The following is a 9,569-nucleotide window of genomic DNA, read 5'->3' as shown; positions in this document are numbered from 1 at the left end:
ACCACACACACACCAACGACGCCACCGAGATTCCTAATTAATCAATGACCGACCATTCTCCCCTGGTCCTGTGCGGTGCCGAGCGATAACCCCCTGGCGATACCCGTGAGGACCCGCCCTGCTCTACTGAAGGACAGTCACTACAGTATAGCACAATCACAGGTCTGAACACAACAGCACCCCTGTACGTCGCTCACCTCCTCTCCTTCAAGCAAAGCTCGGAGCAATCAAGCCACTCACGCTGCTACCGACAGCAGTGAGCGAAACAAAGCGAAAAATTGCGCCCCCGACCGACATCGCGGCAGACATCCCCGTAGGCTGATTCCCGCGCAATTCGTCACCTGCTAACTAAGGGCAAGTGTTGCATTGAACCATCTGGAAGTAGTCACAACAGGCCAGGCGGAATCCTACGAGTAGGAGTCATATTTAAGAATGCCCGGGCTGCTAACATCTCCAGCGGAAGAAGTCTACCAATCCAATCCAGGCAAGGAAGCTAAGACAAGTCAACTGGAAATGAGATGAACTTTTAACGGGAGAACCATAAGGTTACAAGGTCAACCTGGGGTCTGGGGCTCCCCTCAGCCCCGACAACTCGGTTTAACAACCCTGGACTCTATAAACAGAGCTCCTAAAATTAAGCGAGGAGTTTGGGCTAGAGCAGGAGGTAAACTAGATAAGGGTCTCAGACTGTGGGTTGGGACCCTAAATTGGTCACATGCTATTTGAATGGTCACCAGGGCTGGGGTCAATAAGATCCCGGCCCCGAACACCAGAAACCCAATCCCCCCACCCGCTGGGGTCGGAGCTCCCCAAAGGCCTTCAGCCCCTGTGCGTGCGGCACTGCTGGCATCCAGGCCCCCTGCCCGGGCGACAGCCCCCCTGCTGCAGCTTTGCCCCCCTTCCCCACGGATGGCAGATTGAGCTGCACTGGCCCACACTGGGCGGGGGCCAGCTCAGCGCGCTCTCCTCCTGGGCATGTGTATTTCTGTCTGCAGAAAGGGTCGAGGTGCCCAGTGACGGTTGAGACCGCCTGGACGGATACCCACACGATCCCCGCCGCCCTGCCGCCCCGCCCTTCGGCCTAGAATTTAGCTGACTGCAACGAGCCGCACGCCAGGGCCGCGGCACGTTCTTGCTAAACAGGTTCCTGCTCCACTTACTGGTGGGCATGTGCTTATGGCGGAGCAACTTCTGCTCCGTCACCTCACAGATTCACCCTCATGGGTGGGAAAGACAGCCCAGAGACCTCCCTCTGGTAAACACAGTCGCCAACAGTCCCCTTGTTTGATCAGGAGTGGGAGGTTGGGGGGGGGCCCTGGCCCACCCTCTACTCGGGTGCAGCCCAGCAACCCGTGGACTGCAGCTCTGGTCTAGAAAACCGGTCACCCGTCCTTGGAACCATAATAGCTCAATCCCGAGGGCTACGTTCCCATGCGTCTCCCTCAACTCTCCAACACCCGTTCTTTGGTTCCACCATCCTGGACCTCGCCTGGCTGTTCTGATAACCAGCTTGTACTTCACACCCCCTGCCGCCTCCAGCATGTGCCTACAAACTCTCGCGCCCCCCTCTAGCCTCGTGCACAACCTCTGCTCCAGTTCCTCACAATGCACTTACCTCCCGACTCCCCTTCGACCTCGACGAGTCGCAGCTGTTCTTATAGCATCAGAGGCGCGAATTAGAGTCAGAACACCAGCTCTCACCTCGCCCACCTTAGCACGCGTTTAAGTACAGTCATGCGGATCTCGGAGGAGAGGGATAGCTCAGTCTGTTTAGAGCATAGGCACTGCCAGACCCCAAGGCGTGTGAGTCAGCCCTTGAAGGGGGCCACGCGTAGAGGATTCCTGGGGCAAAAATCTGTCCAGGATTGGCCCTGCTGCCACGGAGAGTGACCCACTGAGTCTCGCCTCGCAACCCTGATCTCTAGAGACTTAGCTGGAGTCACGCCCCTGCTCTCTCCATTCAGGGAACAAAAACGCTTATCCAGTCGGCCAGGTATAAATCTGCCGCTGCATGCCCCTGGCCATTCCAAACTGGCTGGACCAATCACAACCTGCAAGGACACCCGATCATCGAGCCCCACTCAAAAGCCACAGGAAAAAGCTTTGGTCCAAAGCCTTTTTCCTGTCCCTCAAGAGAAACAAAATCAGTCAGCTCGACCCTGAAGCATTCGTTATGGTAATTCAAACTAATCCTTGCTGTGTCGAGCTTTTAAACATTTCGACACAAAGCTGAAATTTGAGCTAAAAGCAGTCGTCGTGACAAAGAACGGAGACTGCGGGACCCCCCACAAGAAATCTGAAACTCATGGAAAAAACCGGGAAACTGGGGGTCCAGTTGGAAAAGGCCATGTCTCCCAACGTAGATACATCCTGCATAAAATTGCACCCCGTATCTCCCAACAAACAAGCTGGGGTACCCGCCCCATATGCCCGCTCAGTAGTGGCTTCTTAGACCCACTGAATTTTCCCGCAGCTTGTTCATTAGGGAAAGATCGTCACTTTTCAGAGGTCCAAACTAATTGCCACCGGCGCAGGGAGATTTCAAGACTCCCAAAATGCTGCGTTTCGGTTATTATGCCATTGCTAAATGCGCCATGTCAAAGTGTCCTGCCCATTAAAACACAACACCACAGACGAGCAACCCCCCCACCGACACAGCAAAAAGGAAAAATAGGACAATCCTTCTTTTCAACTATCATAAATCATCTGGCAGAAGGTTCAACGGAAGTAGAAAGCCTTGCAGAACACGACTACAACTGCTCATCAGATACGGAAGACCAAAGCAGATTGTGAGAACTCAAAAAGATCCAAAAACTAGTAATGGGACAACAACAATGGCAAATTGAAAATCTTATGTGGCATAAATGTAAAGTAATGCACATCTTGAAAAAATAACCCTAGCATAGACTACATATGAAGGGCATAGCTATCCAGACGAATCAGGAAAAAGAAAGGGATAAATCTCTGAACGACGCATCAGGTCAAGGCAGTCAAAACAGCCAACAGATGTAGGATCATAAAAAAGGATTAAACAGACTGAGAATATCTTATTCGCCTAATATATCCAAGACCCATACGCACTGTGTTCGATGCTACTCATCTCAAAAAAGATAATTACTAGCACTAGACAAGGTTCCGAGAAGGCACAAATTAGGGTTGGAACGGACCATAAGAGAGTAACAGCAGAGACTTTCCAGCTTGGAAAAGAGGAAACTAAGGGGGAGGAATATGATAAAGGTAATATAAAAATGCATGAGTGATGTGGAAGAAACAAATAAGGAAAGTTATACCTGTTCCCTAAAAAAACCAGGGGCCACCAAATGAATTAATGGCAACAGAAAAAAAAACAAATAAAAGGAAGTTCTTCTTCACACATGCGCACAGTCAACGTGGAACTTCTTGCCTGAGGAGCTTGAAGGCTGGACGATAACGTTAAAAGAGAACTGGAATAAATTTCAATGGTGGTTAAGTCCATAAATGCTATTACCAGGCTGGTAAGGAATGTCGTCCCTACCTCTGTTTGACAGACGGGTGGATGGAGGCGACCCCTCAAGGGATGAACTCACAAGCCTGGGTCTGGCAGGCCAATGCTCAAACCACTGAGCTATCCCTCCCCTCGAGAACACCTGACTGTAATTAACCTGCTAAGAGTCAGGTGAGGCTGTTAAGCACCTGACTCTAATTAAGGCCCCTCTGATGCTATAAAACAGCTCACTCCAGTCAGGTCAAAGGGAGTCAGAGGAGGGGAAGTGCATGTGAGGAACTGGGAGCAAGAGGTGTGCAAGAAGCTGAGAGTGAGTAGGCACACTGCTGGAGGACTGGGAAGTACAAGTGTTATCAGACACCAGGAGGAAGGTCTGATGGTGAGGACAAAGAAGGTGTTGAGAGGAGGCCATGGGGAAGTAGCCCAGGGAGTTGTAGCTATTATGCAACTGTACCAGGAGGCACTCTAGACAGCTGCAGTCCACGGGGCTCTGGGCTGCAACCCAGAGTAGAGGGTGGGCCCAGGTTCCCCCCAAACCTCCCAACTCCTGATCAAACACAGGAGGACTTGCCCTGGACTGTGGCTTCTACCAGAGGGGAAGGTCTCTGGGCTGTTTCCCAACCCATAGGGTGAATCTGTGAGGTGAGCAAATCCGCCAATAAGCACAGGACCCACCAAAGTAGAGGAGGAACCTTGTCACAGCAGGGAACTGCAGAGGCACTGGGCTGCAGGCCTTGAGTCACAGATTCATAAATTCTAAGGCCGGAGGGGATCGCTGTGAGTATCCAGTCCAGGGGGTCTCAAACGTCACTGCACCTCGACCCCTTTCTGACAACAAAAATTACTACATGGCCCCAGGAGGAGGGACCTGCCTGAGCCCCCCCGCCCCAGGTAGTGGGCCAAAGCTGAAGCTCAAGCCCTGCCATCCTGGGGAGTGGGGAGGCAAAGCTGAAGGCCAAGGGGCTTCAGCCCCTGGCAGGGGGCCTGGAGCCAGAGTCCCACCACCCAGGGCTGAAGGCCTTGGGCTCCGGCCCCAGGTGCTGGGGGTTGGGTTTTGGCTTTGGGCCCGGATCCTAGAAAGTCTAACACCAGCCCTGGTGACCCCATTAAAATAACATCGTGACCAATTTAGGGGTCCCAACCCACAGTCTGAGACCCCCTGATCTAGTCTGACCTCCTGTATAGCCCAAAACTTCCCCCAGAATAATTCTTAGAGAAGCTCTTTTAGAAAACCAGCCACTCATGATGTAAACATTGTCGGTGATGGAGAACGCACCCCACCCCCATGACCCTTGTTAATTATCTTCTCCGTTAAAAAGTTCATCTCATTTCCAGTCTGAATTTGTCTAGCTTCAACTTGCAGCTGTTGGATTGCACTAGACCTTTCTCCGCTAGATTGCAGAGCCCATTATTAAAAATTTGCTCCCTGTGTAGATTCTCCCTGGCCTGTTGCTGGAAATATCTCCAGTGGTTTCATGCAACAATTCCCCTTTTGAGCAGAGGTGGAGGCCGGGAAAATTCAGCCCTACGGGGAATGTCTGCACGACATGGTCTCCAAAGCAAGGCCCTGTTACCTCTCTGCTCTAGGGTAGCAGAAACTGGGGGCTTGATGCTCCGCTTGCCATTGAAGGGGAGAGAGCAGCGCTACAGAGGCTGGCTGTTTGTGCAACCTGTTGATTTATACTGTAGATACTAGTCCTAGAGTAGAGGCGGTCACAAATGGCCACAGCGGGTATACTCAGCTCAAGCACCAACAACCAGGGAGCAAGTGGTCCTCATTAGAGTAATTAAGGAAAGAGCCAATTTCCCTGCTGCTTGCAACGGCTCTGCTACAAAGAAAACTACAGCACAAAATCAACAACAGGCACTTCTTCAAAGGCTGGTCACTGCCTATGCATTAAGGGGAAGAGCTTGTGAGAGCATATGTAAGAGCACCACCTGGTGCCCATAACAACAGAATCATTCTGCACCGCAGCCCTGTTGAGGCTGGTACCTGGTTGGGGTCTGTGCAGTGTCTGCCACAACAGGATCCCCGATCTCGGTCAGAATCTGTGCAGCACCTGGCACAATGGAGCTCATGTTTTGGCTGTAACTCTTAGATGCTATCATAATACCCCTAATAACTTTTAAAATCTACGCCACCCTTTGTCCTTCGAGTACATTGAGAGTGAATTTAATTTCTGTTTGCTTTTGCTTGTCATGACTCAATAGCCTAATTTAACCCAATCTCATCTCATTTTGCCCTCTGTCTGTCAAACATTCCAAGTACTTCTGTGTTTTTGTAGGGCCTAACACAACACGCACCATCACAAACTAAAGACTCCCCCACTGCACCCCGTAGCCTTTTAATGTCTTGAAATTAAGTGGCCTCTCTTTGTTTGCAATTGGAGTGTAGATAGGCCCTTCAGCTAGGGCATCTTAGTGGGAGTGGTAAATAACGATGTGGTAAATATGGAAGAGGACAGGACACTGACTCAGAGTGATCTGGATCTGGGGCCCACACATGGATCCATGGATCCATCTGAGAACAAAGAACGTCGGCCATACATCCGGGATGGGGGACTCTATGCTGGGAAGCAGTGACTCTGAAAAAGATTTGGGGGAGAGGGTTGTGATGGAGAATCAGCTGAACACAAGCTCCCAGTGTGACGTTGTGTCCACAAAAGCTAATGCAATCCTGGGAGGCATAAACAGGGGACTCTCAAGTAGGAGCAGCGAGGTTAGTTTGACCTCTGTGTTTGGCCCTGGTGCAACCATGGCTGGAATCCTGCCTCCAGTTCCAATTCAAGAAGGATGTTGATCAGTTGGAGACGGTGCGGAGAAAAGCCAGGAGAACGATGAATGGATCAGAAAACCGGCCTTATTTATTCAGTTCAACACAACGAAGGCTGAGGGATGACTGGGTCCTCATCTATAAGTATCTACCCGGGGAACAAATCCCTAATAACGGGCTCTTCGATCCAGCAGAGGAAGGTCTAACCCCACCCCCCACTGGAAGCTGAAGTTAGACAAATCCAGACTGGAAATAAGGCAGACGGTTTTGACAGTGAGAGTAATTAACCACTGGGACTATTCACCAAGGGATTGTGGTGGACTCTTCCTTGGGGACAAGTCTAAAATCAAGATGAGATGTTTTTCTAACAGCTCTGCTCTAGGAACTATTCTGGGGTGGTTCTCCGGACTGCGCGATACAGGTCAGACTGGACGATCGCGGTGCACTCTTCTGCCCTGGGAATCTAGCAATTCCGACGCACACAGAGGCGAGTGATTCTGGGGAGGGGCCTGTCTTGAGGCACCATGTGTTGCAACCAGAGCGTCTTCCCGCTTGTCTGAACCTGATGGCTGTTGGAGCTTAAACTGCCCAGCCTAGGGACCCCAGTGAGCTTTGCTCCATTAGTGACCTATATCCCCAATGGCCTGCTTGCATGTCAGTTTCTCTGGGCCTCTGCCCCAATAAAAGTGACTCACATAGGGACATTTTTGCTTTATTGCAAGGAGGGGGCTAAATTAAGGAGGCGTCTCCGAGGGAGCGAACGCTCACCATTGCCTGGGGCCATGGGCTGGCTGGTGGTTAAAAGCAGGCGGCCCGGGGAGCGCGGCAGGCGAGACAGGGGAGCTAAGCCAGGCTGGATCCAAGCCGCCTGGGTGCCAAGCAGGGCGTGGGGTGAGTGCTGCTTGTGGAAGCGGTGGGGCAGGATCTGACTCGCTGAGCCCAGGTCGGTGCGGGCGAGAGGGAGAGATAGCCAGGCCAGGTCTGCAAGAGGAGGGCAGTGCGGGCTTGGTCACCTGGGACTGCGCATTGCTGCCGGGTTGAGTCCAGACTCATCCAGGAGGCAGTGGCTGGCTGTGCCGTGGCAGGGTGCTCCTCCGGAAAGCCTGGCTGCTTTGCACCAGAGCCACCAGGTAGGTTTGGGAAGGGAGCTGGGGTCTGTCAGGGGTGAAGGGAATGTGTGTGTGTGTGTTTATGCACGCGCGCACATGTGTGATACATGTGTGCCTCTGTTTAACTCTCTGTGTATATTTATGTATATGCATGTTTTGCTATGATCACGTGTGTACACATGTATGTGCCATATGTGTGTGACCTTGGGTATTTAAACATATCTGTGAACATGTATGTATTACACATGTGTGTGCTTCTATGTGCTTCTGCATGTATGGCTACATTTGTGGGTGTGCACACATATATGTGGATTATGTGTGTGGACACAGGGTGTCATGTATGTGCCTCTGTACTTAAATGTGTGCATGCATGTATGTGTGATGTGTGTGTTTGGGTGTGCCACTGCATGTGTTGATATGTTTGTATGTGTGTGTACATGTGTGTATGAGATGTGTGCTGCTGTGAGTGTTGAGATATGTCTGTGGGCATGTATGTGTGGTGTATGTTTGTGTGTATGTGCCTCCACACGTTAGCATGCTTGTGTGTGTAGGCATGTGTGTGTATCTCTGTGTGTGCGCAAGTATGTGTGTGCCTCTGTGTGTGTATAAATATATATTCACACATGTCTCTGCATGAGTTTAACTATACATGTATGTGTGGGGCATATATGTGTGTGTGATGCATGTGTGTGCCTCTGTGTATGTCTATATGTGTGCTGTGTATATTTGATGTATGTTTTTCTGACTCTGTGTGTGTTTAAATGTGTGTATATATTTATGTGCGTGCCTGTGAGTATATTTAAATGTGTGTGCATGTGGGGGGGAGCATATGCTTGCACACGTGTCTGTGTTTAAATGTGTATTAGAGTGTGTGTGTCTGTGTGTGTGTGTGTTCACTTGCATGTGGGAGTGTGCATCTATGTGTGTGTCTGTGTGTGTTGTGCACCTGTGTGTCCATGTGGGTCCTTGCATGTGGATAGTCACATGTGGGCAGTTTGAATGTGCATTTAAATATGTGTGAAAATGGGTCTGTGACTGTGGAAGGAGTGGGCGTGTGCGAATGTGTGTTGAAACGTGGATTACTTGTGCATGTTCATGTATGGGCGTGTGAGAGTATTTAAATATGTGTGGGCATTTCTGTTTGCACTGGAGATGGGTAATAACGCCTAGCTCTTGTAAGAGCTTTCCATCAGGCCATTTAGGTGGGTGGGGTCATTTTCCCTATTGCACAGATGGGGAAATTGAGGCATGGGGAGGGAAGCAGAACTGGGACTAAAACTCCAGTTGTCTGAGTCCCACTCCAGTGCTCTTTCCGCTAGGTACCACTACCTCAACGTGGAGGGTGGGCCATGGACTAGTGTATGTGGAGACCTGTCTGGGGGCAGGGCGCTCATTGACCGATTGCACCCAGCAACGCTAGGTCTGGAGCACAGGTCATCTGCCTGCTGAGCTGAGGAACCAGCCGCAGACTCATAAGCCTCTGCAGTGCCCAGCTGCCAAAGGGGACCAGAAATCATCTGGTGATGTGCAGGTTACAGGTGTAATTAATTTTCATTGGGGTCCATGGAGCCGAAGCCCAGCTGGGGTCAACTGGCTGCAGCTCCATTGGAGTCAATGGGGCCAGATCCCAGCTGAGGTCAATCGGCCGTAGCTCCATTGGAGTCAATGGGGCTAGATCCCAGCTGCGGTCAATCGGCCGTAGCTCCATTGGAGTCAATGGGGCTAGATCCCAGCTGAGGTCAATCGGCCATTGCTCCGTTGGAGTCAATGGGGCCAGATCCCAGCTGGGGTCAATGGGCCGTAGCCCCATTGGAGTCAATGGGGCCAGATCCCAGCTGGAGTCAATTGGCCGTAGCTCCATTGGAGTCAAAGGGGCCAGATCCCAGTTGGGGTCAATGGGCCGTAGCCCCATTGGAGTCAATGGGGCCAGATCCCAGCTGGGGTCAATTGGCCATAGCTCCATTGGAGTCAATGAGGCCAGATCCCAGCTGAGGTCAATCGGCCATTGCTCCGTTGAGGTTATGTGAGGATCTGGCCCACAGACGCTATCCTTTTCATATGCCAATATCAGAACCATCAGCAGGTCTCAGTGGGTGGAGGCTGTGGGGTGATTGTGGGATTTGGGGGTCAATTCTCCATTCACAAGCCGCTCTCTGTCTCCTCACCAGAACCAGCAGCCTTCTGCCCTGCCCATCACCGCAAC

The 9,569-nt window shown here is 51.4% G+C and overlaps 1 long non-coding RNA gene across 1 annotated transcript in view; it reads right to left on the bottom strand.

Moving 5' to 3' along the window:
- The window catches only part of LOC142047541 (uncharacterized), a 403,753-nt gene that overhangs the window by 36,958 nt on the left and 357,226 nt on the right, over positions 1 to 9,569 (bottom strand). The window lies entirely within an intron of this gene.

Source organism: Chelonoidis abingdonii, chromosome 11 (genome assembly GCF_003597395.2).
Source record: "Chelonoidis abingdonii isolate Lonesome George chromosome 11, CheloAbing_2.0, whole genome shotgun sequence".
Classification (NCBI taxonomy): domain Eukaryota; kingdom Metazoa; phylum Chordata; order Testudines; family Testudinidae; genus Chelonoidis; species Chelonoidis abingdonii.
The sequence above is the reverse complement of the archived record's forward strand: the minus strand, read 5'-3'. Positions and strand labels throughout refer to the sequence as shown.